The following is a 25899-nucleotide window of genomic DNA, read 5'->3' as shown; positions in this document are numbered from 1 at the left end:
ACAGAGCACTAGTGAGAGTGAAACACGAGCTTGGATATTATTGTTATTATTATTATTATTATGTTCAGTATTAGTTCACAGTAGTAATGCAAGAAGCAGAATAGTGACAGTAATAGTGAAGCAAAAACATGCAATTGTACAAACACTGCAGCTCTACAGCAAAATATTCATTTATGAAATGGTCTGATTCTTAACACCAGTAGTGCCAATGATCTTCTCATTGCAATGCGATGCGAGTTGTCAACAAATCCTATAACTTGGTTCATGAAACGCGCTTACAAAATATTTTCACTGTGAATATTTATTGTGTAATGGTGCAAAGTGAGAGAGAGAGAGAGACTCTGCCCTTAGGGCAGAGTCAATCCCGCCAGCAAAAATAGGGAAAAAAAGGAGCGATCTCACCTCTTCAGATGTTGGTTTAAGTCCGACAATACATTCCTCAAAAAGGGTGTAGAAGAGCAAATTAATCCATCAACGTGTAGCATTCAATTTATTCCGGACCATTAAAGACGCCGCCTTCCGCTTAGAATCCTACGTCATCCTCGCCGCCATATTGGATAGGTCAAAGCGGAGAATAAAGATTCATGTGCTGCGTTTAACTGTACCAACAGGTTTACCGTCCAAACGAGATCACATGGGATTACCTTTCACAGGTGAGAAACAACAAATTAATCCAACAACGTGTAGTATTCAATTTATTCCGGACCATTAAAGACACCGCCTTCCGCGTAGAATCCTACGTCATCCTCGCCGCCATATTGGATAGGTCAAAGCGGAGAATAAAGATTAGCTGCGTTTAACTGTACCAACAGGTTTGCCGTCCAAACAAGATCACATGGGATTACCTTTCACAGGTGAGATTGGAAAAATACTTTTCATTGTATTTGGTCATTATAATGTAATTTTACGAACAGATTTTCCTGACTTTGTGGCTAAAATGAAGTCTCGCGCATAATAGTTTATGCGCATGCGTCCTTACTTCTTCTATTGTTCTGGTGTCTCCGAAGGGACCGTCTTACAGCGCCCCTAGAGGTGTGGCATGTGTATTGCATCGTTTTCAGCAAGCGTTGCGTTGCCATATGGACCTGATATTTTACTGATCGTTGCCCATTTGGACGCAATATATTTTTAAATAACATCTCGTTGCCGTTGTCGTGTGGATGTAGCCTAACTTTCAAGACCATACCACTCATAGTTTTCAAGTTCTGCTCTGGAAACAAAACCTCAGACTAACCTGAGAGACTTAGTCTGAAATTGTTTCCATGGAAACATGAAAAATTTTAATTTCTCAAATTTCTTAGTATGAAAAGGCACATTTATATCACCTCGTTAATATGTATACCAAGTTTCAAATCTGTATCATGAATAGTTTTGGATATATGCTCCGGAAACAAACATTGCTCTTAGAAACTAAGTCAAAATCTATTTTTTATGTAAAAATTTGAAAAATACTTGAGAAAGTAGCCAGAATGTACAGTCCATTGACACACTGCATTATTTAAAATGTGTGTCCTTTTTTGTGAGGCAAATAGTAATTATGATTATAAAATAAATTCATTGAAAGATGTGTAAAGTACTTTTATATAACAATAAATTGCTTAACAATTGTTGTAATAATAATTATAATTGTTAATTAATACTTAATTATAATTATTATTACAACAATTGTTAAGCAATTTATTGTTATATAAAAGTACTTTACACATCTTTCAATGAATTTATTTTATAATCATGATTTATTTCTTTAATATACATGTATTTATCAAAAGTGAGGTGATGTTGGGTGCGGGAGGTTTTTGCATGACCCAATAAAAATAACTTCAAAAAAGTAATATATGAGTAAAAGTTCACCAAATGCAACATCAGGAAAGTAGAAATTTTGAAAACACTTTCACAGTCATAACCCCAGTGCAGGGGCTTCAAGGTTCTGCTGTGGCCCCAAGCTTCAGCAGCTGCAAAAGAGTTAAGGCTCCATAGCTCAGTGGTGAAAGCACTGATCTAGTAAACCAGGGGTTGTGAGTTCAATTCTCACTGGGCCCTGCAAGGAACGCTTTGAAGGTGGAAGGATGATCTAGGTAAAAGAGGGGATATTGAGAACACTGACCCTGGAAAGTGCTGCTCATGACTTCTCATCACCTGAAGACCACTTTCTGCTGGTCAGAAGGGCCTCATATGGACAGTTTGAAGATCAGTGAGACTGCTGAGGATCTGAAGTTGTCTTTGGTGTGTAATTTCTGCAAAGCACTTTGCCCTCAATTCTCCATCAATGCCCATTGTCAGGTGGTATTTGGAGGCTACTTTGCAAAATTTACCAAGTTTTGTTTTTGGTAATAATATACAAGTTCAGATATGAATTCATAAATCTGGGCTTGTTGTAATGTTTGTAGGCTGCTGTTTCATAGTTAATTATGCAGGGGTTTGTTACTCTACAGATTCTTTATCTAAAAGTATGTTTGTTTCAAGATTGATGAAAAAAAGTGTTTAACAAGGTGACTGATTTTCTGTTGGGGTCCCATAACTCTGTGAGATTTGTTGCAAAAAATATTTCAGCAAGTTAGTCGCTTCTTTGTGTGTCTATCTTTGCCTGTCTGTACGTTTGCATGCTTGTGTTAGATGTCTGCCATAATTAAGAATATAACTCTTTCTTACAAATTGTAGATAACTAGTGAACCTGTTAGTTATAGAGTTACTGAAATGTCTGATGCTTATCTGTCCATGCACTCTCCATACAGAACAACAGACAGTCCAGCAGATACAGAGGAAACTGACATTGTCTAGTTGTGAAAGTGACATTGTTTACTTTTGAAAATAGTCCAGTGGCTGTTTTGGTCATAATGTGTTACCAATAACTGCTTTTATCTTCGTGTTTTGTGTTTGAATCCTTAGGCAAAGTGTTACTTCTTGATGTAGTTTGGACATAAAAAAAAAAAAATAAAAACTGTGAGCAGCTTAGTAATAAATGTCACATTCACACACATCACATTATCTCTAGCCGCTTTATCCTTCTACAGGGTCACAGGCAAGCTGGAGCCTATCCCAGCTGACTACGGGCGAAAGGCGGGGTACACCCTGGACAAGTCGCCAGGTCATCACAGGGCCACATAGACACAGACAACCATTCACACTCACACCTACGGTCAATTTAGAGTCACCAGTTAACCTAACCTGCATGTCTTTGGACTGTGGGGGAAACCGGAGCACCCGGAGGAAACCCACGCGGACACGGGGAGAACATGCAAACTCCGCACAGAAAGGCCCTCGCCGGCCCCGGGGCTCGAACCCAGAACCTTCTTGCTGTGAGGCGACAGCGCTAACCACTACACCACCGTGCCGCCCCAGTAATAAATGTATCACAGAAATTTCTAAAATGAGAGATTGTGAGCTGAGTTCTGGAATGTAGATAAGCTATAAATATTCTCAAGTTCTGTAGCAATAGTGTAAAATATTCCTGGCTTTTTTATGTTCTCTATGTACTTAAATGTCTCATTTTAAACTTAACTTGATAATATCATGTAAATATATGATTTCTATTCATATAAAGTTAGTAAATGGGTAATTTAAAAAAAAAATACAGATGTTATAATGGACTTAAGTGATACGGATATATGGTTGTTTTTTTTTTTTACATTTTTACATGCGATATTTAGCATTTCCTTTTTTTGGTGAAAATGGTGATTGCTGACATTACAACAAGTAAAAATAATTTGTTTGGGATGTAAATAAAGGGTTAATACTGAGAAACCAGACTTGGCAAATTTTGCAAAGTAGGTTACATATGCTCCCTGACTATAAAGTTTCTTCAAAGCATGTTGCACTCAAGTCTCTATCAGTGAGCCTTTGACATCATAAACAAAAGACTTCAATTAAAACTCTAAAGGATTCTTATCATGCTGCAAATATTTGTAAGTTCCTGGTTACACAATTCCAACTTTTAGCACTAGGAAATTCGGGACAAGAACTCTATGAGATGTACACGGAAAAAGCATGAGGTTAAGAAAATTACAAGTTAAAAACGACAAGAAGACAGTCATATATATCCTCCACCCTGTATGCCAACTATATACCATGTTTCAAGATATTGTCACATTTTTCAAGTTCTGCTGCAGGAAACCAACCCTACCTCTTTACACTGACCTCAGCAGCCCATGGCATAAACCCACCGGACCTTTGGTCCAGGTAAGCTAAAAATTTTAATTTCTCACATTTCTTAGAATCAAAAGGCACATATACATTATCTTGTTAACATACATACCAAGTTTCAAATCTGTATCATGAATAGTTTTGGATATATGCTCTGGAAACGAACAGTGTTCTTAGGAACTAATTCAAAATCTATTTTTTTATGTAAAAATTTGAAAATTAATTTTTTCCAAAGGTGTAGTGGTTAGCGCTGTCGCCTCACAGCAAGAAGGTCCGGGTTCGAGCCCCATGGCCGGCGAGGGCCTTTCTGTGTGGAGTTTGCATGTTGTCCGCGTGGGTTTCCTCCGGGTGTTCCGCCTTTCGCCCGTAGTCAGCTGGGATAGGCTCCAGCTTGCCTGCGACCCTGTAGAAGGATAAAGTGGCTAGAGATAATGAGATAAAAATACAGTAAATAGCTCTATTCTACGACTGTACTAATCCATATGATATCAAGACCCGCTCAACTAAGTAAAGAGAAATGACATCCATCATTAGTTTAAGACATGGTGTTGTAATAAATCTTTTAATAAAAATAAAGAAAAAACATTGAATTAGGTGTCCAAACCTTTGATTGGTTCTGTACGTGTGTGTGTACTATAAAGTCTGAATCCACCACCAAATTTACTCACTCAAACATTATTGTTCACAAACATGTTGTTTAAAAGGAAAATTTATAGTTATTTATCTGTGTGAGAAATTCTCATAACTGGAAACTATACTATGTGCTTCATTTTAAAAATTTATACTTCAAACAAAATTATGATGCCACATTTCACGCAAATGCTAACACGTGCTTCTAACACATCCAACAGTAGTGATGCACCTTATCATAATTTATGCAACTTTTGATTTTGTCTGCCAGTGAAACTGAATCGCAAACAGGTATTGAAGGGAAATAAAAATCACAAAACCATCCATCCATTATCTGTAGCCACTTATCCAGGTGAGCTGCAGCCTATCCCAGTTGACTATGGGTGAGCGGCAGGGTACACCCTGGACAAGTCACCAGGTCATCGCAGGCACATAGAAACAAACAACCATTCACACTCACGGTCAATTTGGAGCTACCAATTAGCCTAACCTGCATGTCTTTGGACTGTGGGGGAAACCGGAGCACCCGGAGGAAACCCACACAGACAACATGCAAACTCCACACAGAAAGACCCTCGTCAGCTGCTGGGCTCAAACCGAGGACCTTCTTGCTGTGAGGCAACAGTGCTAACCACAACACCACCATGCTGCCTCACAAAACCATAACATAACCATAAAACGTTTGCAATTTAAATCAGTGTGTTCCATTTATTGTTGCTCCATGCGAGGACATAGATCCTGAAGGAGCCACACTCGCTGTATAGCACTTGATAGCAAGCTGGCTCACACTGATTTGTGTGTGTTTTTCTCCTTATTCAGGCTGATGCTTCCAGCAGTCTGCTCACCACGTGAAGACAGCTTGACCAGGCACCTCATGTTTATTTTGAGTGGAAATATGTTAACTGAGTGTCTGTCTTTTTATTCCGTTTCCTGACAAATATCACTCGGAAGGCACTGCATGAAGGCCAGCCATGTAACTGATTGTCTCTTGCATGTTTTTTTGCTGTCTTGCTTTTCAATAAATCACTCTTACCTGCTGAACTGCTAGTCTTGCTTTTGAGTCCGGTCATCTCGACACACTTAACGTTTAGTTTATTACACAGGGTTTGGCATGCAGATATAACGAGCATGACATTTAATTATCAAAGCCAACTTTAGTGTTTCCTGAACGATTTCTTTTACAAAAAATGCCTGTGCATATACCGACAAATGAACTGTAAATTATCAAACAGCTCTTTTACATTATCCACGGGGAAAAAAAAAAAACTTGGACACAATCTTATTTTAAAATAACATGCAATATTTGTATAGATTTTAACAATTGTACATATGTATTTAAGACATTTAAAAAAATTGATGGATTTAAAACACTTTTTAGATTTAAGTATAATTTTAGTGTTAGATTATAAATTAATCTGTGTAAGTCAATCATATAAGGACTCTTTCATCTGTACAGTTGTTACTCTGAAGTCAGTGAATCAAACATGTGATGTACTGCATTTCACTCTGATTGGGACAAGGCAAAACTAGTTTTAGGAGTAAAAGTGCCCCGAGTGTGTATAGACCTCTGTTCACTTGCAGTTCAAAAGAAATAACATTACATGCATAATCCACATGTTGCACTTCACAAAGAATCTTAAATAGTCAAATAAGTCATAAAGGAGATGGATTAATAAAAAAAAATGCCAGAAACAAATGCTGTACATCCTTGCCCAGAGAAATGAATGTGGGAGGGGGTTCAGAAGTGATGTATATAGAGTATGTGCAATAAAGTGTGAAATTAAAAACAAATCAAAAGTGGCTCAAATCTGATTCAAAAGATCAGTTTGACAAAAAAAAAAAAAAACAGTACAACTTCATTCAAAATTTGTAATGTGAACACATGAAATGAGATCATGGTAAGAATGTACAATCAAACCATTTCAAAAATACGAAGTACCAAATTAAATTTGGACTGATGTGACCATTTTGAATTCAGGACACACACACTAATACAGAAGATGAAACCATTTCTTATGCTCTTATTTGACTGTCTTTGAGTAGGCACATTAATTGACACTGGAGGTAGCTTTCCTTAAGTTACTTCTCTGGTCACTAATCACATCCAGAGGTAACAATTCAACATGGAAGAAATAAAACATGCTGTTATTGGAAAATAACCAACAGTGACAGAGCATGAGATATTCCCTGATGCAAAGTGGCCACTTCATTAGTTGATCGTTACTTTAAGACATGAAGTGTCTTAATTCCAGTTTTTCCTCAGTTGCTAATGTGGCAGGGCCCAGTGCTTGGTGACAGTGATGGACTGAGCGGTCTGGCATTTGGGCACATGCCAGAGGGGCCGCGGCCCCGACAATGCCCATCGCGGCCCCGCAACCGCATTGCCGCGGCCCACCCTCAGCTACTCGGTCACTACGTGCCTTCGTCATCTTAAAAATTCCACCCTATTGACATATCAAGCAAGATATGTTCGCTATTTATACCACTTACAACTCCATATATTACAGTGACGGTGGCACCATGATGATGTGTTTCAGGTTTTACATTAGCCTATTTTATTTTGCCGGGAAATTTCTTCCTACGATGGAAAAATGTGCACGGTTTAAAATAAAACAAATATATCTGTATTTTGTATTTGTTTGCGACAACTGAAGTAAAGCACTGCCTTGTGGGAATTTCATTTAGCCTACCGCCAAACTGACAGAAATAGAATGTTGAAGATTCAACATTCTGTAGCCTACTTCAGCGTTGTGGTAGTGGTCAAGTTGATGTTGGTCAAAGTAGAAGAGGAGATAAACGGACGGTAGAGGTCGGATACTTACCATAGTTTAGTAAAATGAATTGAGGAGGCACTAAACAACACAAGGGGGGAGCGGAGAAAAAGAGGGAAAAATTGAAGAGAGCACTGCTGTCGGGGGTCGAAAAATGTGCAAAACTGGATGTGTTTTTTTTCATCTACTGCAACCTCAACTAGCAGCGCTAGCATTGATGTTGGCGACACTGTCGAGGAGGGATATGATGAGCAAGAACAAAATGAGCAAAAGGAGGATGAACAAAATGAGCAAAAAGAGGATGAACAAAATGAGCAAAAAGAGGATGAACAAGACATGGTGATGATGGTGGATAATGAATGCATGGAACTGGCAGTGGCAACCAACACACAACAAGCTCGTGGTGGGTCTGACTGTGTATTAGCCGGTGCAACCGAGATGGAGACCGATGCTGCAGGAGGGAGCATTGCAAATGATGAAGGTAAGACACTTTTTTTTAAAAATTATGGCTGGGTTGAGCATTGATTTCCATGATTTTAATGTAGTTGTTTAATGCGTGGGGCTGACATCTGCCACTGTTACCTGATGTGCTTTGTGTGTGTAGCCCACTGTTTTGTTTTTTTATTCTGCGCAGTTCTGTGCTGGCATGTTGTGGTTGTGGACTAAAGTCACAATTGATGGGTTAATCTGAGCATAATGTATAGCATTGCACGTGTCCATAAATGCTTAATGTATAAATGCTTCATGTGTGGTGGCGTTGTCAGACCTAATTTCAACATAGGCCTGCCTGTGACCGTGACACTCTCTTGCGATTATGACACCCCCCCCTTTTTTTTTTGGTTCAAATGCGTTCCACGGTCTACGGGGCAAAATGCCAGGGCTGTTTTTTTATCCCAGTCCGTCACTGATGGCATGTGAGAAAAGTTCTCTCCAAGGCCTGCCATATAGTCACAGTTTGCAACCACAATCTTGCCATTTTATTCACTGACAATCCACGGAGTTAGAAGTTTTTCAGTCGTTCTTTGCGAGTGCTTAACCTGGAATAGAACAGAGGTTGTATTCATTCATGTAACTTGCTTGCGAGTTTACTTCTGGTGAATGAAGTGGTGGTCAGGCAAACTGATTTGGCTGCTGGCATGAAAAGAGTTAGTGAAACTGTCTCCGATTCTTGCTTTTTCTAGGCATCTTTGCGGTGATTGCTAGGATGCTACAGGTTTTAGTATTGGGTGTAAACAAACCACAGCTGCTGGATTCTCAATCCTTCCTGCCCTTCTCTTTCAGTAAACAATAAGGTTTTTTTTTTTTAGGTTTTTTTATTATAACAGAGAAAATGCTGTGAGAAGGTACATTCCAACATCCATGTAGCTAAACCTAGACCACGAATGGACATTGCTCCAATCGTTTTGAGTAATTTTGCACGGATCATAACCATAAATAAACTCTAACTTCTGCATGTATCTATCCTTTGCTTCTCTTATTCCAGTAATCCAGTAGTAAAGCTTTTTTTCCAGTAGTAGCTTTCTTTGAACTGCAGATGTCTGACATCTTCAATATCGCTTGCCTTCAGTATATAAACAAAGTTCACTTCTCCCCCAGGACAAGGGCAGTAACGGTTGCGAATGTAAGTGTGACATCAGTGCAAGGGGTCTGTTGCAAATTTTGGCAATGTGGCACAAAGTTATCGAAGGAAACTTATTTATAATCTCACTGTCTGGTGTGACCCAGATGAGGATGGGTTCTTTTGAGTCTGGTTGCTCTCAAGGTTTCTTCCTCATGTCATCTCATGGAGTTTTTGGTTGTTTCTCAGAGACAAACTCTTAAATGTTGTTAAAAAAAAAAAAACCTTCAAGATTGTTTCCCAGCAAAACAAGTCCTAGCCACTGATGTAAGCGGTTCTTGGTTCTAGACCAGCAACAATTTGGTGGCACTTTGGGACCAGTTTTCCTGGCTGAGAGCTGGTTCTTTGGCTGTGGAAACTTCAAGAACTGGCTCAAGATTAGGCACCAGCTCAGAACCAGCCCTCAGTGGAAAAGTGGTGACTTGGTGGACAAGTGGTCGTTGAGGATCAGCAGAGGGGCTTCAAGGTTCTGCTTTGGGCTGAATCTACGATAGATAGGTGCTTGCTTAAGGCTCCATAGTTCAGTGGTTAGAGCACTGATCTTGTAAATCAGGGGTGGTGAGTTCAATTCTCACTGGTGCCTTCGACCTACCTTTTGAAGATAGAGAGTTCTGATCTGAAATATTGGGGCTGAGGACACATGTTGCCTGTATTATTCCTTGCTTATAAGTTTTCACTGTTTCTTCAAAACAGTTCTGCTCAATTCTCTATCAGTGAGCCAGTTGATATCAACAAAAAGACTGCAGCTAAAACTCTAAAGGATTCTTATCATGCTGCACATACTTGTGAGTTACTGGTTACACAATTATAATTTTGGACTATGTGCTGCTCATGATTTCTCATCACCTGAAGACCACTTTCTGCTGGGGAGAATGGCTCCACATGGACAGTTTGAAGATCAGTGAGAATATTGTGGATGAGACTGAGGACCTGAAGTTGTCTTTCATGTGCAATTTCTGCAAAACACTTTGCACCCAAGTCTCCATTAATGCACAGCTGATAACATCAACAAAAAAAAGACTTCAAGGGGGACCACGTGATTATGGCTGGCAAGAAGACATTTTTGGACAGCATGCAGTCATCTTATCAGAGAAGTTTGCTTTTTATCCAGTTGTCTTTAGGTTTAAACTTTTTATTTGATCTGATTATTATTATTTATTTATTTTTTAGTTCTAAAAAAATTACTGAGGTCCAGACCTCAGTAACCTCATAGCTGGTGACAGACATGATTTTCTCATCTCATCATCTCTAGCCGCTTTATCCTTCTACAGGGTCGCAGGCAAGCTGGAGCCTATCCCAGCTGACTACAGGCGAAGGGCAGGGTACACCCTGGACAAGTCGCCAGGTCATCACAAGGCTGACACATAGACACAGACAACCATTCACACCTACGGTCAATTTAGAGTCACCAGTTAACCTAACCTGCATGTCTTTGGACTGTGGGGGAAACCGGAGCATCCGGAGGAAACCCACACGGACAACATGCAAACTCCGCACAGAAAGGCCCTCACCAGCCACGGGGCTCGAACCCGGACCTTCTTGCTGTGAGGCAACAGCGCTAACCACTACACCACCGTGCCACCCCAGACATGATTCTAATACAGTATCTAAAGTATCTAAGATTTGTCCAAAAAGTCACAAGATTTGTCGCTAGTCGCTTTGTTTTTTATTTAAAAAAGTCACTAAGTTGGCAATAATGCTTCGAGAACTGACTGTTCAATTGTTGCCTAATATTTCCCACTTCTTGACAGGTGCCATTGTAACGAGATAATCAATGTAATTCACTTCACCTGCCAGTGGTGTTAATGTTCTGACTGATCGGTGAATATAAATGTACTATGTATGTATGACTGAAGAACAGATCGAGCCTATATAATTGTGTAAAGTGTTATTTATATAATGACAGAAGTCTATATCTCTGGGGTGTGTGTGCAGGATCCTAGTACTTGGCCCACAGTAAGATAATTGACTGTGCCATCTTGTGTAGAAAGGAGAAAGACTTTAACACACCACGGTTATTATCTATCTATCTATCTATCTATCTATCTATCTATCTATGCGCATGCGATTGGGATGTATAGTAGATTTACAATAATTAAACTCTCATACTATTCATTACCTGGTGCGTAAAATCCGTAATGTGAGTGATGAGGTACGAACGTCCCAGCAGGCATTGAGCTTGGTGAGCCCTCATGGATGTGCCTGCAGCTGGATTGGTGCGAACACTGCGAGTTCATCAGGAAGTGGTGGAACCCAGAGCCTGGATTGCCATGGCCCATTACAGATGCTTGGGAGGGTTCGGATGTCCGGTCACAATCCATCACATTCTGTGAGCCATCACCATGATGGTTGTGAAGAGTTTCCTCAACCAAGACTGAATCTAAACACAGTTCAAAAAAAAAAAACATCCACTTCCTTCCCAATGTGAGTTTCGAATTTTCGAATGAAAGGCTGGGGTGAATAATCACTCCGAGGTCTTTTACTGCTACACGTGAAGAAACAGAAAGGCCATCCAGAGTTACTGTGGAAACAGAAAACTTACTTCGAGCTGCATGTGGTCCCAGGACAAGTACTTCAGTTTTGTCAGAGTTAAGCAGAAGCAAATGAATAAGCATCCAGTGTCTAATGTCCTTTACACATTCCTCAATTCAGGTGCAGAAAAAGAAATCCAAAACAATTTTTCATTTATTTGCCAACTTTACAGTGTATTCGAGCACATCACACACGGCGAGGCAGGGATTTTCTGATGTCACTTTCATTAGACTTGCACTTTAAGAAAGACACACTCCAGCGACATCCCTGATACCCCGGTCCAGATCGACCATTTAAGGTAAAGCCTGGGCTCGTCCGGGAGTTGAACCAGGGACCTCTCGCACCCTAAGCGAGAATCATACCCCTAGACCAACGAGCCAAACTGTCTGAAGCAAAGGATAAATTAGGAAAAAAAATCCGTCCGCTTCTTTCTCCGCGGCAAAAGGTTCGATGTCATCCTAATCCAAAGAGCCAACGATTGAGGACGAGTTTGAAGAGCTTTCGTGTCTTTTTCAAAAGACTCGGTATCAAGAACGCACGCCACTGCAGAGAATAGGATACAGTCCGTGTGGAAACAAAAGAACGGACTGGCGCAAACGATGTCACGCGTGCAGCGCCGCCGACCTGTAAATCGCTGCGAACTAAAAATGGCGGCCGAGCTTTGAGTGATTTTTGGAACAGAATTCAGATGCAAAAAAGCAGTTTTCCAAATCATTTTTTGATTTATCCAGCAACTTTACAGCGTATTTGAGCACGTCACACCTTCTGATGGAACTTTCATGAGATGAGCACTTGAAGAACGATTCAGCCAAGTGAAATCCCTGATACCCCGGTCCAGATCGACCATTTAAGGATTTAAGGTAAAACTTGGGCTTGTCCGGGAGTTGAACCCGGGACCTCTCGCACCCAAAGCGAGAATCATACCCCAAGACCAAAAAAATAAAATAAATAAATAAATAAAATAAAATAAATAAATAAAATAACCCACCACCGTCCGCTTCTTTCCCAATGTGCAAAATTCACAGCTGTAATGCAGCCCCGGCTGTGTCATATATAATCACATACAGACCCAGTCTACCATAGAAACAATATAAGCAGCCGTTCACCAATGAAAATACTTTCTAGAGAAAACAAATAGTTACCTTAAAGTTTAGAGGCATCTATGATCTAATAATGATGCTCTCAATTTTATAAAATTAAACTTTGTCTTAGGATGTAGCACAAGCGAATATTTTTGCCTCGAGCCCCAGGAAAAAGTTGTCAATAATTATTTAGGTTTTCAGTCCAGTGATCAGAATATTTTTAAAGAAATATTGCTGCTGGCTCATCCAAGTGTAATACTTCATTGAAATGTGCTTTGATTTGTTTATTTGTATGTTGGTCACATTTGGCTTGTGTTTCTAAACTTATACTTTTGTAATGTCAGGGTTCAAAGCTCACACAGCTGCAGTCACGTGACCGCACCTTCTGATATGACTTAGTGTTCCGACTGATTCACAAATCACAACAAAGGAAGGAGGACAAGGACAGAGACTGAAGATCTTAATTCATTTACTTAAAGACAATAGAAATATTTACTAAATGAATGAATGGTGTGAGTAAGACAATTAATCAGTAGTGTCAGACAGTGCAAGCATGTGATGATAGTGGAGTGAATAGCTGTAACGTGAAAGAAAAACCAAATATAAAACAAAGCCATGACAAATAACCAAACCCAAGACAGCAGGTGATGAGCTCCAAACCCCCGCCATTTCCCAAAGGCTCCTCCTTTTAAAGGAGATCCCAGGTGTTTCTGTAATGAGCTCCTCAGCCACAACTCCAAGCATCACAGCGGCAGCGCTGAGAGTCTCACAGCCTCCAATCCAGTGTCTCTAACCTGATCCAGTGTTCAGTGCAGCTCAGGTTTCTCTGCACTGACCGCAAATCTTTCACCTTTTACTAAACATTTCCGGGGAGAGGGATGTTAATGAGCTCAGCTTATTTTTGCAGGCTTTGCTCTGGTAGAGCTGGACATGTTTCATGGTCAAATGTTAGAAATATCGAACCTTTTGCATGGAAACCCCCAACACACACACACACACACACCAAGGCGATGTCTCTCTTCAAAAGGATCCAGCTGTTGGGGGCGGAGTCTAGCTGTGTTTACCTTTCTGGAGTTTAATATTTGGAAGTGGTTTATTTAAAGCTGTTCACTACAAAATTTTATCGCTTCTCGGTTTTTTGGCTAAGATCAAGTGTAGTATCTGTTCTTATCAGTTTAATATCTGATATGTTTTCTAAATGAGGGTGATATATTAAAGCAGATTTTTAGAATAGGGAGCTGGAATAAGGGCTTGCTCTTTCTGCTCCATGCATCAACCTAGAATTGCAGTATTTCCAAGAATGGTACCCTTGTTTAAAAACTAAAAAAAAAAAGGGTAAACTTTTTTTTCTTAAATAGGTTAGTTTAATCCCAGATAGCAAATGATGTTATTTCAATGTTGATATTTGGTCAAGATGGTTGATTTACAGTTATATTTGAACACTGATGGTGGATCAACCATTAATCAACCACTGATAAAATAAAAAGTTGAAAAAATGTTTTGGAATCAATGTAATGGTTGAAGGAAACATTTGATCAATGTTGAATATATGTTGATTTTGTTGTCATCATACACTGCACCACTGGACGGGAGCCTGGGGTGCACTCTGGGTGAGACCATTTTGTGGGAGGGGGGTTTCCTATATTTCATTGAATTTCATTTATTTAATTTAGAATTTTAATAGAGCACAAGGAACTATGAAGAATAGATTATTATTTATGGTTATGTGCAAATCTTGTGTGTGCAACATGTAAGGAAAAAACGAACAGAAAATTCTACCGTACCGGCCGCTATTTGGAATGGTCCAAATAACTGTCTCTCAGAAGAACTTTCAGAAGAGTTCGAGCTCCGTTGACGACGAGACTTGCGACCATAGACTGTCCGTGCTTGCGACTGAAGAAATTTGCTTCAACAACACTGGCCAGTTCTCCTCTTTGTGGTAGTGTGGTTAAAAATAGTGGTTAAGTGAACATGTGCTTGTACACATGGTACTCTGATGGACAAGAACCCCATCCCACCTCACGCCCAGTGTTCCTGGCATAGGCTCCAGATTCACCACCATACTGAGTAGGATAAAACAGTGACTGAGGATTACTATACAGACTTATTATGACATGTTATGTATTCTCATCTCATTATCTCTAGCCACTTTATCCTTCTACAGGGTTGCAGGCAAGCTGGAGCCTATCCCAGCTGACTATGGGCGAAAGGCAGGGTATCTACACCCTGGACAAGTCACCAGGTCATCACAGGGCTGACACATAGACACAGACAACCATTCACACTCACATTCACACCTATGGTCAATTTAGAGTCACCAGTTAACCTAACCTGCATGTCTTTGGACTGTGGGGGAAACCGGAGCAAATATTCAAATATTTTGTTAGTCAGGCAGTTATTTGAATTGTACAGTAAGTTTAACTGCTTGTACTGTATTTAGGCAATATTTTATTGTCCAGGTAAAGACTGTGTAATCCTTTCTGGTTCATATCATATCTGGTTCATGTCCACAGACAGGCCTTTCCATCATTGTGTACGGTGAAACATCAACATCAACCCAATTTTTCATGGTGGTGCAGTGGTTAGCAGGGACGTCACTAGGTTTGAGAGACAGGGGTAGCTTAGCACCCAGAGGAGAAAAGGTATTGTGCGAGCGCAGCGCGCGCCGAACATTTTTCAGAGCACCTACTAAGGCTGTCAATCAATTCATTATTTCAAGAGCATCACACCTTGGGGACACACTTCCCACCATTTCTATTCTATTTTAAAATTGCTTTCATCATTTAATTGCTTGCTGAAGCAACTTCACCAGCTAAACTACAAAAATGTGAAAAAAACAATGGTAGGTGTCATGCATTCCTGCGCAAACTGAAGAGGGCAAGTGCTTCACAAATCATCATGTAAACATTCTACAGAAGACTCAATATAGCCTAGGTAAAGTTAAGCAAATGCAAACCACTGACATCAAATTACAATCTCACCGTGTGTGTCTGCAAAAGAAAGCATAGAATTCTGACTCTCTGCAAACCCAACTCAATGGAAGCCCGCACCGCGCCTGCTGCAGAATGCCCGCGTAGTTTTTTAAGTCCTACTAGCCTACCACTCGACGTGACGCTTGACACAGAGCCAATGAGGAGGAATCATAACGATATTAATAATATTGCATTAAACAATAAATAAGCAAGCAGAAACTGTTGTTCGGATTAACTTGCGTTCTTGATGGCTCATGTTCAGTGCTTTACTGCCTTTGTTTTTTTTGGGAAAAAAAATAAAAATATAAATAATTTTAAAAAGGGCAAAAAATATAGGGTGGCTTTGCCATAAGATAGGGTGGCTGGAGCTACCCTAAAATGGGTCTGGCGACGTCTATGGTGGTTAGCACAGTTGCCTCAGAGCAAGAAGGTTCCAGGTTCAAACCCAGTGGCTGGTGAGGGCCTTTCTGTGTGGAGTTTGCACATTCTCCCTGTGTCTGTGTGGGTTTCCTCCACAGTCCAAAGATGTGCAGTTAGGTTGATGTGGGGTGGCCTTGGGCTGAGGTGCCCTTGAGCAATTCCCAAGTAGCAAAAATCAGTTGAATCAACATTGAAATAGCGTTTGGCAGAAAACGTTGAAATGGTATTGAAAGTGTCCCCTTGAATTTGGGTTGAATCAACGTTGAATTTTCAACCCTATCAGCATTGAATCAATAGTGATTCAACCATCATCTAAATAGAAATTTCTATTTAGATGATGGTTGAATCACTATTGATTCAATGCTGATAGGGTTGAAAATTCAACGTTGATTCAACCCAAATTCAAGGGGACACTTTCAATATCATTTCAACATTATTTCAATGTTTTCTGCCAAACGCTATTTCAATGTTGATTCAACTGATTTTTGCTATCTGGGATGTTTGTGTTTTCTTTGTAAAAGTAGATGATAGCAAAGAGCTACTGTAGAACTGGGGCTTGCTTTTTCTATTCCATGTATCTGCGTGATATTATAGTAGTTCTAGAAAGAGTTATTTTGTTCAAAAAGTTTAAAAAAAATTATTTTTTTTGTCTGGTCTCCTGTTTTCTGGTTTTCTCCATGTTTAACAAGCAACTGGACTGTTAGTCTGCAGTAATACTTTTTCATGAGACAGATCACATAACATCTACCTTCTGCTTTCTTTCTTTTTATTTACTTACTGACTTATTTATTTCTCTGCCTGTTTGCAATGGCTAAGAAAGCTGTAAAGATGCAAGAGATTGGCCCAGGCCACCTTACCCTGGACCAGCTTTCTGGACTTCCAGTAGTGTTTTCACCAACATCACCAAAGCATGAAAGTTCTAGATGTGTACCATATTAGAGGTTTTAATTTCTGTAAACAGTGTTTCTATTTCACTCAAGGAAAAAAAATCACAATTTTTGTAATGGTTTTGGTTAAAGAAACTTGTAATAAGAAGACAGAAACTGCTAGAAAGTATGTAGAAAACCTAGAGCCCAGTGTAAGAGCCTACTATCTGGGGAAACTGCAGTTAATCAACAGCCTGGAGCCATAAGAAATGGGAAAGAAACTGAGTGAAAACAAGGTGTTACTGCCGGCTGTAACATACCCAGACATCATCAACTAATTTTTTTTTTTTTTTTGCCAAGTTATACACTGCTGAGGATCTGAAGTGTTTCAAGGGACTAGAAGCCTAGAACCAGATGTGCTGTGACTGAGTCAGGGAATGAAAAGCACGGAAATTTGGTGACAAATATCTGGTGAAAGCAAAGGTGTGTACTGTGTACATTACATGTACAGTGATATACTGTAGGTCATGTGTGCACATCCCCTGTGGGCCTACCTCAGCTGACAGCAGATGGCTGATTGTGATTTTTAACTTTAGCTTACTCTCAAGAGAACATACAGAAGCACCATCATGGCTAGACAGGAGAAATATGGTGTTATGTTTAATTTTAAGACATAGATCAAAACTTAAAAAAAAAAACCCTCATACCTGATACAAAGTGAACTGAACACACTCTTATGTTGTGCGGATTTTTGTCGGTCAGATCCTGGTTTAGTTTGGCAAGCCAGAGACGACGACACTCCTTTGACAATTTTCTGTTTTCCTCCCCCTGATTTTCGATTATTTTAGGTAATCGGTGGAAGTGCAGATGTTTCTCGCAATCTGAGCGATTGTGGCAACCCAAAACTGTGCAGTAATTCACCATTATTTGGTTTGTTTATCGAAACATTCACAAAGATTGCTTTGCTGTCGATGTGTCCAATGCCTCCAATATGGCCGACTTCCGGTTTGATGACGTCATGTGAAAACACTCTATACAGTTTCACTAGCCTGATCCAGTGTTAAGTGCAGCTCAGGTTTCTCTTCATTGATGCATAAATCTTTCGCCTTTTGCTAAAGATTTCTGTGGAGAGGAATGTTAATGAGATCAACTTATTTTTTCAGGCTTTGCTCTGATAGAGCTGTAAATTTTTGGTGGTCAAATGTTAGAAATATCAAGCTTTTTGCATGGACCCCCCCCCCACACACACACACACAAAAGCCCCTTTCACCATATATATTTTTTTTATTTGACTTTGATTTATAGCTGTCAAAGGCCTCTGCCTTAAAATTGGTTACCGCTGTGACGTCACGCGCTCAGGGCTGGCTGGCTCAGCGGGGCAGCTCGAATGCCAACTTTGTGGTCAATTTTAACTCTCAAAAAATATATATTTTTATTCCCATTTATGCAGCAAACAAGAGTCAAGGACGGAGATATTATCCATTCAAAAATGTATTTAAAAATAAAGGTTCTGCATATCTCATTTAAGCATGTTAGAGGGTTTTTTTTTTTAAATTAACATGAAAACATCTACAGAAGTAAAGTTGTGCAATCTGAAACAGTGCAGGAAGTTTTAAGTTTTTTAGACAAAAAAAATACACAGTCATGGTGTATTAGTCAACGATTTTACTATTTTAGAATTGCAAAACTGTCTTCAAGGTTTTAAACAAGGAAAGTCTCCAGGAGCGGTTGGACTCCCTCTGGAATTTTATCAAACCATTTGGGATGTTTTAGCAAATGACATTTTGACTGATTTTAAAGAATTTGAAAGATTGGCTCGACTTCCAGACAGTTTCAGGATAGGGATAGTTGCTTTACTGCGCAAAAAAGGTGACAAGACAGACTTGAGGAACAGGAGACCGATCATCCTTTTAAATTTTGATTGTAAGCTTTTTAGCAAACTATCACGATGTATGTCAACAGTTTTGGAAGACATGATCCACCCGGATCAAGCCTGTGCCATCCTCCTGAGGAAGATCACGGACAGCCGAGTGCTTGTTCGAGACACCATCTGTTTTGCGAGGGACAGAAACTTTTGGCTATTAGTTATAAATTTAGACTTTGAGAAAGCCTTTGATCGGGTCTCACACCAGTATCTTTTTCAGGTACTGGAAAAGGCGGGTTTTCCAGGGAGGTTTAAAGAGTGGGTGGGTCTGCTGTATCAAGATATTTGCAACAGAATTTTGGTAAATGGGCACCTCACAAAAGTGATTGATGTTCGCTCTGGTGTCCACCAGGGGTGCCCATTATCTTCACTCCTGTTCATAGCCTATATTGAGCTGCTGGTGCAGATCTTGAGAAAGGACAAAAAAGTTCTTTCCAAAGCCTGCCATACAGTCACAGTTTGCGACCACGAGCTTGCCATTTTATTCACCAACAATCCACAGAGAAGTTTTTCAATTGTTCTTTGCAAGTGCTTAACTTGGAATAGAACAAAGGTTGTATTCAGTCATGTGACTTTTGCTTGCGAGTTTAATTCCAGTGAAGTGGTGGTCAGAGAAACTGATTTGGCTGCTGGCATGTAAAGAGTTAGTGAAACTGTCTCTGATTCTTGCTTTTTGTAGGCATCTTTGTGGTGATTACTAAGATGCTACAAGTTTTAATATTGGGTGTAAACAAACCATAGCTGCTGGATTCTCAATCTTCCCTGCCCTTCTCATTCAGTAAACAATAAGGGTTTTTTATTATTATTTTTATTCTCATCTCATTATCTCTAGCCGTTTTATCCTGTTCTACAGGATCGCAGGTAAGCTGGAGCCTATCCCAGCTGACTATGGGCAAAAGGCGGAGGACACCCTGGACAAGTCGCCAGGTCATCACAGGGCTGACACATAGATACAGACAACCATTCACACTCACATTCACACCTACAGTCAATTTAGAGTCACCAGTTAACCTAACCTGCATGTCTTCGGACTGTGGGGGAAACTGGAGCACCCGGAGGAAACCCACGCAGACACGGGGAGAACATGCAAACTCCGCACAGAAAGGCCCTCACCAGCCACGGGGCTCGAACCCGGACCTTCTTGCTGTGAGGCGACAGCGCTAACCATTACACCATTGTCATCGCTCCAATCATTATGAGTAATTTTGCATGGATCAATAGATAGGTACTTGTTTAAGGCTCCATAGCTCAGTGGTTAGAGCACTGGTCTTGTAAACCAGGGGTGGTGAGTTCAATTCTCACTGGGGCCTTTGACCTACCTTCTGAAGGTAGAGAATTGTGACTGAGAAAAAGTGGTGCCTTATCATTTGTTGCTTGAGAGCTCTTACTGTTTCTTTTACTCAGTTCTCTATCAGTGAGTGAGTTGATATCAACAAAAAGACTGCAGCTAAAACTCTAAAGGATTCTTATCATGCTGCACATATTTGTAAGTTCCTGTTTAGACAATTACAATTTTGGACTATATAGCGCTTGGAAACTTGGGACAAGAAGTCTATGAGATATGCATGGAAAAAGCAAGAGGTTGAGAAAATTACATAAAAAAAAAGAACCAAAAACACTGGTTAGATTTTTTTTGGTTGTAGTTCTCATCACCTGAAAACCACTGGCTGCTGCTCAGTGTGTTTAGCCAGAATGTACAGCCCACAGCCCACTCTATGATTGACACACCACATTATTTAAAATGTGTGCCCATTTTTTGTGAGGCAAATAGTAAACAGAAGCTAACTGCAGCTAGGAACTAAAGTTGTGAGTGATGTAATAGCAGTTTCTGTGGGCTCTATTGAGGATTGGCACAGGAGCTTCAAGGTTCTGCTGTGGCCCCACTTTTCAGCCGCTGTGAAAGAGTCAAGGCTCAGTAGTAATTGCACTGGTCTCATAAACTAGAGATCGTGAGTTCAATCCTTGCTGGGGCCTGTAAGGGACGCTTTGAATGTAGAAAGGTGATCCAGACAAAAGAGGGGATATTGAGAAGGTGGGCAAGTGCTGCTCATGATTTCACATCACTTGAAGACCATTTTCTGCTGGTGAGAATGTCTCCATTTGGACAGTTTAAAGATCAGTGTGATTACTGTGGATGAGACTGAGGGCTTGAAGGTGTCTTTGGTGTGCAATTTCTGCAGAACTCTTTGCACTCAAGTCTCCATCAATGCACAGTTGATAACATCAACAATGGACCATGTGATGATGGCTGGCGAGATGTGTTTGGACAGCATGCAGTCATCTTATCAGGGAAGTTCACTCTTTTTAATCAGTTGCCTTTTTTCTTTAGTTCTAAAAAAAAAAATACTGAGGTCTGGACCTCAGTGACCGCATAGCTGGTGACGGACATAATTTTAATACAGCCTAATTCCCAATAAAGCTGTTCTCATTTACATTGTTTTTCTGTTTCGGTTATCAGGCAATGGAACGAGTATGAAATAGTGACTAAAACGTGGCCTATTAAAACAACATGTTCACCAGCAGTCACACCCAAGCCATTTTCACGCTGCTGCTCTGCACTGAGAAAATTCCTATTTTATAACCTCAGTGTCATCTGACAAAATCAGCATGCACATAATTTTCAAGAAAACAACTGTGCAGTGATAGTTACTATACTTCCATATAAAATGATTACTCAGAGAGAAAGTTTGAAGAGACAAGGTGTTTTCCTTATTTTTTCTCTCACACAGTGCACAGCCTCTGTCTGCCTGGGAAACCAACCACAAGAAGGATGTTTCGCTTTCAGTCAGGGATGACTCGGCCTCATCTGCCCTGTAGTGAATAAACCTTTTAATCCTCTGGAGACAAAGATATCGTCTTTCGAAAGTAGCTAAGATTTGTCCAAAAACTCACAAGATTTGTCGCTAGTCACTTTTTTTTTTAATTTAAAAAAGTCACTAAGTTGGCAATAATGCTTCGAGAACTGACTGTTCACTTGTTGCCTAATATTTCCCACTTCTTGACAGGTGCCATTGTAACGAGATAATCAATGTAATTCACTTCACCTGCCAGTGGTGTTAATGTTATGGCTGATCGGTGAATATAAATGTACTATGTATGTATGACTGAAGAACAGATCGAGCCTGTATAATTGTGTAAAGTGTTATTTATATAATGACAGAAGTCTATATCTCTGGGGTGTGTGTGTGCAGGATCCTAGTACTTGGCCCACAGTAAGGCTGCTGGGCCATAGAAGGTTCACGCTGCACGCTGCATGCTGCACGCTGCACGCTACACGTTCACGTGAAGAACCGGACCCTGGGCCATTAAACTTCATGCTTGGATGTTCACGTGTTGCGTCTGTTCTACTTTGACCGAGTAACCAACAATATGGACTCTTCGGATGACGACGATTGCCTCATTCTGCTTTTACTGAGACAGAGGAAGAGAAAAAGGAACAGAATTTGGAGCCGAGAACACTTCCTTCTGAGAGAAACCCGTGGTGAATTTCACCGAACATTCTATAATCTGCTTGACAATCCCGATGAAGAACTATTTTTCAATTATACCATTCAATTATATTTTTTCTGAAGTTTTCCCCTGAAAGCATAGCGTTATCTCCCTAGACCCGTTCTGATTGGCTGGCGCGGCGGTGACCGCATGCATTGACTGGAATTTCCGTCTTCACGCCTAGAAAAAAGTGTGCATGTTCATTTCACGCTTCACGCGTGAAGTGTGCAGCGTGCAGCATGCAATGTGAACGCCGTTCTATGGCCCAGAGCAAGTCATGCTACGTTTGTCCACTTTTCTTTACACACGTGTAGCGTGCAGCGTGCAGCATGCAGCGTGCAGCGTGAACCTTCTATGGCCCAGCAGCCTAAGATAATTGACTATGCCATCTTGTGTAGAAAGGAGAAAGATTTTAACACACCAAGGTTATCTATCTATCTATCTATCTATCTATCTATCTATCTATCTATCTATCTATCTATCTATTTTCTTTCTTTCACTCATCCCTTTCACTTTGCCCCATTTTGCACAGATAAAAATGGATGCTGGGAATAAGAAGTCTTTTTTGTGGACCTTTCTGGAAAGCTTTCTAGCTCATGTAGATGAGCAGATTATTAAATATTCTGTTAGCAGGATGGGAGGGAACATGCATAAAGTGGGTAGTTTTTTTAAAATTCATATTTTCTTGTAGCCTGGCAAGCCAGACTAAATGTGAATATTTAGTCTGGCCTCGATCCGTAGACATTTCCGATGGGGGGTAGGGACAACCCGCTGTCTTTCAAACTGTCTCTGTGTGCCAACGCTCTGACCAATCAGCACAACAGTGACTGTGATGTAGTCAGAGCGCGCAGTGGGGGAGACCTTGAAATAAATAATTTTTCAAAATCCGTATTAATTAATAAACAGGTTCTAGATATTAAGAAGTTTGGAGATAATGACCACAAGTTTGGAGTCTGTACCACATACTTAACATACACTCTTATTTTTTTTCGTGTTTTTCAAGGGTTTGCTTAAACTGTTTTTGAGTTTTTATTTTTATTTAGTGGTGTTTGGTGAAATAATTTCCTTTAAATTTAAAATAACGGGAAAATAAGAAACAATCAAAAAGTAATGCTTCAAAGCTGTTTATTAATTCTTCGTACTGCACAAACTAGCCCCATCCTTTTGGCTACGAGCGGAGCCAGCTGGTAGATCAGACTTTTGCCATAGCCGGTCGGCAAAACAGCGAAAACGTCCTTCTTGAAAAGGAATGAGCGGAGAGCCTCTTCCTGCTCATGTTTCAACGAAAACTCCAAGTCTAATTCTTCTAAAACTGATTCCAAAGCGGAGTCAAACGAGCGCTGTTCTCTAGCCGTAGCCATCTTTTCCTGTTGTGCTTTCTCCAGCATCGCACAGCCTTGTCGTCACTCCTGCAAAAGCCCGCCCAAAGAATCCAAACAAAAACCTTGCATTGTGATTGGCGGGTACAATTTGATCCCTGGGGTGTTTTTGTTTATATGGTGTGAGGCTAGACCCACTCGCTAGGCAAAAATATTTTTGGCCGCTAGGCGGATGGGTCTAGTTTACTAGGCTAATTTTCTGGTAAAGATCCTCAACTGAGGTAAGAGAAACTCTGATGATGGTTCCAGTGGTTTCCATTATGTGTTCTAGCAGCTTGTGCTTTGACACAGAATGCAATTTATCAGAGAAGATACTCACAGAGCTGCACAGGATGCTGTCTATGGTTCCCCTAAATGTATTGAAGCTGGGAGGGCTGAGGTTTGCTCTCCTGTCTCTGCAGAAAAGTGAGACACTGTTGGGATTTTCTGGCACAGATAAGATCCTCTGTCATGTTCACCCCAAGACTGTCTCCATGATCACACTAGCAGAAGAGCACAGATTGATCAGTGTGGGACTGTGAGTCCTACTGGGGTCAAAAATCATCTCTTTTGTTTTCCTCCATGGATTGTTGCTTCTACTGTAGTCCTCTGACCCACTTCACCTTCTCTCTGTATGTTGGCTCATACAATTTGTAGGTACATTTGGTAATTATTAAGTGATCAATCTCATTAAATCAGTCTCATTAAATTTGAAGGTTAATAATTAAATTGAATCAGTCTCATTTGAATTGTTTAAATTGAATCATTTAAATTGAATCATTCAAATTGAATCATTTAAAGTGAATCATACCATTAATTTTGGTGCTTAATAATAAATTACCAAACAGCTAAATTATGGTATATTCCAAATTATTATGATCACTTACCGTATTACATAACTTATATGCACCTTTTTGAATTCTTTGGGAGATTGGGGACTTCAAAGATATTGGAACACAAATAAAACACACAGTTTCAATAATAAATGGAATTTATTATAACAAAGATAAAAATGGATAATAGCAGATGGAATCATTATATACAAATATGATATGGTGTGTGTGTGTTTGTGTGGGTGTGTGTGTACATGGTGAAGGCCTAGCTTGGTGGCTAGCTAAGACAAAGGAATGTTATCTAAGTAGAACAAAGGATTAGCTCTGTTGCTAGCTAAGGTGTGTTTGTGAGTGGTGGCGACGTGGGGGAGTTGACCACGTGTTTAGGCCTGTGGCCTAGCAAAAGGAAGAAGCTAGTGTGGGATGCTAACTGAGGTGTGTTTGAGCACGTGGTGAGGCCTAGATTAGCTTTGTGTTGCTAAGTAGACAAAAGAATTAGCCGTGTGGCTAGCTAAGGAGGGTGTGTCACCACGTGGGGTTTGAGAACAAAGGATTTAGCTCTGGTGGCTAGCTAAAGTGTGGTTTATCAGGCCTGGTGGGGCCTGTGACCACGTGTGTGTGGGCTTAGATTAACCTCGTGTGGCTAAGCTAAGACAAAGGAATGCTAGCTCATAACACTACTAAAGCCGCTGAAATCTTGATGAGATCAAGATGTATGATAAGGAGAATTAAATATGTCAGTAGGAATAAAGAGAAGCATGCACAGCCTATCTATTAAACAATTGAGAGAACATAGAACAAAATAAATCAATTAAACACGCTGCGTGTTTAACAGTGTAACAAATAAACCTGGGTTTAAATTCACACTATTTCAATAAAAGCAAATTCCTAAGACTAGCTTTAATTTTGCCCAAAAATGCCAAGTCTTACTCAATATCTTGCCTCTAGCAAGATTATGAAGAGATGTTCCGAGGCTTTCGGAGTTTCGCCTGTGGAGCACGTGAGTAGCTTCCGTAAGGCGCAGAGAACTTCTTGATCCGACGCATGGTCGCTCGTGATGAAAAGAAAGTCTCTGATTAAACAATATGCACAGCGCTTCAATCAGGAGGAATTCTGGTTGCTCCTAATTATAAATTAACTGCTTTCAGCTGCAGTCGTACGTACTTAATGAATGAAACCGGTCGAAACTCACTGAGTTTAAAATCGCGCGATCTTAGAGTCTACGGTGGCCAGTGGTAAACAAAGAAATCGCGCTAACTCATGG

At 40.2% G+C, this 25899-nt stretch overlaps 7 non-coding genes across 7 annotated transcripts; 6 read left to right on the top strand and 1 right to left on the bottom strand.

Annotated features, from left to right (window-relative positions):
• Positions 1–1967: 1967 nt before the first annotated feature.
• Positions 1968–2040, top strand: trnat-agu (transfer RNA threonine (anticodon AGU)). Its single transcript has one exon. It is a non-coding gene; the product is annotated as a tRNA-Thr (tRNA).
• A 7629-nt stretch (positions 2041–9669) lies between these two features.
• Positions 9670–9742, top strand: trnat-ugu (transfer RNA threonine (anticodon UGU)). Its single transcript has one exon. It is a non-coding gene; the product is annotated as a tRNA-Thr (tRNA).
• Positions 9743–11998: 2256 nt separating this feature from the next.
• trnap-agg (transfer RNA proline (anticodon AGG)) lies at positions 11999–12070 on the bottom strand. The gene has a single exon. It is a non-coding gene; the product is annotated as a tRNA-Pro (tRNA).
• Positions 12071–13585: 1515 nt separating this feature from the next.
• Positions 13586–13699, top strand: LOC132896504 (U5 spliceosomal RNA). The gene has a single exon (XR_009656069.1). It is a non-coding gene; the product is annotated as a U5 spliceosomal RNA (small nuclear RNA).
• A 196-nt stretch (positions 13700–13895) lies between these two features.
• On the top strand, positions 13896–14087 carry LOC132897206 (U2 spliceosomal RNA). The gene has a single exon (XR_009656278.1). It is a non-coding gene; the product is annotated as a U2 spliceosomal RNA (small nuclear RNA).
• Positions 14088–18099: 4012 nt separating this feature from the next.
• Positions 18100–18213, top strand: LOC132895960 (U5 spliceosomal RNA). Its single transcript, XR_009655886.1, has one exon. It is a non-coding gene; the product is annotated as a U5 spliceosomal RNA (small nuclear RNA).
• Positions 18214–20192: 1979 nt separating this feature from the next.
• Positions 20193–20265, top strand: trnat-ugu (transfer RNA threonine (anticodon UGU)). The gene has a single exon. It is a non-coding gene; the product is annotated as a tRNA-Thr (tRNA).
• The last annotated feature ends 5634 nt before the right edge of the window (positions 20266–25899 follow it).

The sequence above is a fragment of the Neoarius graeffei genome, chromosome 1, assembly GCF_027579695.1.
Source record: "Neoarius graeffei isolate fNeoGra1 chromosome 1, fNeoGra1.pri, whole genome shotgun sequence".
Taxonomy (NCBI): domain Eukaryota; kingdom Metazoa; phylum Chordata; class Actinopteri; order Siluriformes; family Ariidae; genus Neoarius; species Neoarius graeffei.
Note: the sequence above shows the minus strand (reverse complement) of the source record. Positions and strands in the feature narration are given on the sequence as shown.